The sequence below is a fragment of the Sus scrofa genome, chromosome Y, assembly GCF_000003025.6.
Source record: "Sus scrofa isolate TJ Tabasco breed Duroc chromosome Y, Sscrofa11.1, whole genome shotgun sequence".
NCBI lineage: Eukaryota > Metazoa > Chordata > Mammalia > Artiodactyla > Suidae > Sus > Sus scrofa.
The window spans coordinates 43,255,391-43,259,759 of NC_010462.3; positions in this window are offsets into that span (position 1 = coordinate 43,255,391).

A 4,369-nucleotide genomic window follows, 5' to 3' on the forward strand; every position below is an offset into this window, starting at 1 on the left:
GGCCTTCTAGAGGCTGGTGGGCCTCCCACGCCCGCCCTCAGGCCTAACGGCCATCTGCCCTGGTTGCCAGGCACCTGTGTGTTTGGCTGGCCGAGGTCTGTTGGGTCCATTGGGGCCCGTGATCCGAAGCAGAGCTTTGGTGCCTGTGGCGCTGGGAAGGGCCTGCCTTCTGCCACCAAATGGATTTGGCTGCCAGCCCCAAAGCCATCTGTGTCTTCCAATGGTTCCCACTGGTCGCATGGGGACCGTGAGGCTGGGGGCAGTGCCCCTGCCCTGGGATCCTGGAACCGGTGTTTGGTGAGGCAAGAGGGAGAGGACAGAAGGCCTGCCCCGGGAGACAACACACACAACCAAGTGTCTCCATGTGGGGTCCCGCAGAAGAAGGATAATCCCCGCCGCCTAACCACTTGGGGATTTCGGTGTTATGGACAACACATGCCATCTGGAAGGTCCCAGGTCATCGTTTTTCCATACCTGGGCCACAGGAGGTGCACAAAGGCTCAGCTGAATGTAAACGGCCTAGTACCTATGAGGGCTCGGGGTCATTCCTTGGCATCGCTCAGTAGGCTGAAGTTCCAGAATTGCTGTCACATGTTCCTTGGGTCATGGACACGGCTCTGATGTGGCATTGCACTCTTTCTAGAGTCTGTAGTCATGTTCTCATGCCAGCCTATGGAGGGCTGAGGGTGGTACTGTCCCCATTGGGCAGAGAGGGATACGGAGGCTCAGCCAGGTCCAAATGCATGATGTCTGTCACACATTATGGAACCGTGTGTTGGAGTTTCCCTTGGCACACCGGCCTGATGTTTGCAATCATCAGAATATTGCCATGGCCATTCAAGGCCACTGGAGCTGAGGGTTACCCTCAGCCACAGGCCTTCGTCTGCTGGGTGTCCTCTGACCAAGGCCACCTGGCATCCAAGCTCCATCAGGATATACACAAAACTCGACCTGCCAACACGTCACCAGATGGCCTAAACAGCAACCATGCCTTCCCTTCAGTGCCGGGTCATTCCATTTCAAGGTAACAGTCGTTTGTACTTGAGGCTAACATGTCAAAACCGAAAAGCCATTTGGTCGACATGAGGACCCTTGGTGGGACAGGTAAATAGAGCCTATCTTGGACCACTTCCCAGACCTGCTTACTCTAATCAAACATGTATTACCTTCAACAGGCCAAAATGACACCTCTGGGGAGGAAATGTGACCAAAAACGGGTACCAGATATCCTCATTGGTTTGAGGTAAGGCCTTTGTCTTCAAACTCCGTTTCTTGGACCTTTGACCACTTTGGCAATATAAGTTGCAAGAAGTCAAAGCCATTGGCTCTTCGTTCATAAACCCCCTTCGGAAACATCAACCACATAAGTGGCACAGCAAGCCACTCCACACGTCGTTCGCACAACAGGCAACAGGGTGTTCTAAGTTCCAGTGGAAGCCATTGACATGCACATGGTCAGGAATTTCACCGTTAACTTCCTCCTACTTGACACCTCTCTTGCATCACCTACAGCGGCTCACCTTGGGATAATGCTTCGGCACGAGTCCATCCGTCTCTCTGCCCACCTCCTTCAGAAGCCACCGAGAAGATCCAGACCACCCGTGCAGATGGACACTTCCCTGTCCAGGAGCAATGGTGTTCCCTCTTCCTGCTGGAGGATTAGGCCTTTCTTGGGAGCATTATTCCATCGCATGGACCACAATGATTTCAAGAGCTAGAGGGGAGTGGGCCGTTCTCCTCTTTCGCTGCTGAGAGAAGAAAGTCCACATAGTAGATCCCTGTGTTCAAGGTGATAGGATTTCCATGGATATCATTCCTCGGCTAAAATGACTGTCCTGATGGATGCCCTTGGCCACGATGCAATGATTCGTGACGTCCAACCCTACATAATAAGAGCAGGCCAGGTGTATGTGATTCCAAATAAAATTAGATGTGTTCCGGATGTTGGGGTCGCCACACATGGCATGCAACCCTTCCTATGGTGGTGGTCAATCTGAGCTTCACAGGCTGGCCTACCGCACAGCCAGGGCCTCGGCCACCCACGATCCGAAATCGGTCAACCACCTACTCCAAACCTCACGGAACCTTGACACAAGACAAGGGCCATGGATCAACCGGGATTCCTCAGCGACATAACTTGTGTCCCTTCCTGCTGAGTCCCAAGGGCCGCCTGCTTTGACGTCCTCCCCTCTTGTAAGTTTAGAGTGCCGATAGTATGCATGTACGATTTTCTTGTAAGAACAGAAGAAGTTGGGCCGTACAGGGGAACACCGTCTAAGGATGTCTGTCTTGCCACCACACGAATCGATTTCCAGATGGGAAAAATGACACCGAGACGAGCCAGGGCACTGCCTGAACATCAGGTTGGACCATTGACACATTCGGCTCAGGGCTTCCATGCTCCCTGGGCTCTCTGCAGAGGCAAGGTTGTGGTGTGCCCCCTGAGCAGGAAAACCAGGTACCAGACAGCACGGCCTTCTAGAGGCTGGTGGGCCTCCCACGCCCGCCCTCAGGCCTAACGGCCATCTGCCCTGGTTGCCAGGCACCTGTGTGTTTGGCTGGCCGAGGTCTGTTGGGTCCATTGGGGCCCGTGATCCGAAGCAGAGCTTTGGTGCCTGTGGCGCTGGGAAGGGCCTGCCTTCTGCCACCAAATGGATTTGGCTGCCAGCCCCAAAGCCATCTGTGTCTTCCAATGGTTCCCACTGGTCGCATGGGGACCGTGAGGCTGGGGGCAGTGCCCCTGCCCTGGGATCCTGGAACCGGTGTTTGGTGAGGCAAGAGGGAGAGGACAGAAGGCCTGCCCCGGGAGACAACACACACAACCAAGTGTCTCCATGTGGGGTCCCGCAGAAGAAGGATAATCCCCGCCGCCTAACCACTTGGGGATTTCGGTGTTATGGACAACACATGCCATCTGGAAGGTCCCAGGTCATCGTTTTTCCATACCTGGGCCACAGGAGGTGCACAAAGGCTCAGCTGAATGTAAACGGCCCAGTACCTATGAGGGCTCGGGGTCATTCCTTGGCATCGCTCAGTAGGCTGAAGTTCCAGAATTGCTGTCACATGTTCCTTGGGTCATGGACACGGCTCTGATGTGGCATTGCACTCTTTCTAGAGTCTGTAGTCATGTTCTCATGCCAGCCTATGGAGGGCTGAGGGTGGTACTGTCCCCATTGGGCAGAGAGGGATACGGAGGCTCAGCCAGGTCCAAATGCATGATGTCTGTCACACATTATGGAACCGTGTGTTGGAGTTTCCCTTGGCACACCGGCCTGATGTTTGCAATCATCAGAATATTGCCATGGCCATTCAAGGCCACTGGAGCTGAGGGTTACCCTCAGCCACAGGCCTTCGTCTGCTGGGTGTCCTCTGACCAAGGCCACCTGGCATCCAAGCTCCATCAGGATATACACAAAACTCGACCTGCCAACGCGTCACCAGATGGCCTAAACAGCAACCATGCCTTCCCTTCAGTGCCGGGTCATTCCATTTCAAGGTAACAGTCGTTTGTACTTGAGGCTAACATGTCAAAACCGAAAAGCCATTTGGTCGACATGAGGACCCTTGGTGGGACAGGTAAATAGAGCCTATCTTGGACCACTTCCCAGACCTGCTTACTCTAATCAAACATGTATTACCTTCAACAGGCCAAAATGACACCTCTGGGGAGGAAATGTGACCAAAAACGGGTACCAGATATCCTCATTGGTTTGAGGTAAGGCCTTTGTCTTCAAACTCCGTTTCTTGGACCTTTGACCACTTTGGCAATATAAGTTGCAAGAAGTCAAAGCCATTGGCTCTTCGTTCATAAACCCCCTTCGGAAACATCAACCACATAAGTGGCACAGCAAGCCACTCCACACGTCGTTCGCACAACAGGCAACAGGGTGTTCTAAGTTCCAGTGGAAGCCATTGACATGCACATGGTCAGGAATTTCACCGTTAACTTCCTCCTACTTGACACCTCTCTTGCATCACCTACAGCGGCTCACCTTGGGATAATGCTTCGGCACGAGTCCATCCGTCTCTCTGCCCACCTCCTTCAGAAGCCACCGAGAAGATCCAGACCACCCGTGCAGATGGACACTTCCCTGTCCAGGAGCAATGGTGTTCCCTCTTCCTGCTGGAGGATTAGGCCTTTCTTGGGAGCATTATTCCATCGCATGGACCACAATGATTTCAAGAGCTAGAGGGGAGTGGGCCGTTCTCCTCTTTCGCTGCTGAGAGAAGAAAGTCCACATAGTAGATCCCTGTGTTCAAGGTGATAGGATTTCCATGGATATCATTCCTCGGCTAAAATGACTGTCCTGATGGATGCCCTTGGCCACGATGCAATGATTCGTGACGTCCAACCCTACATAATAAGAGC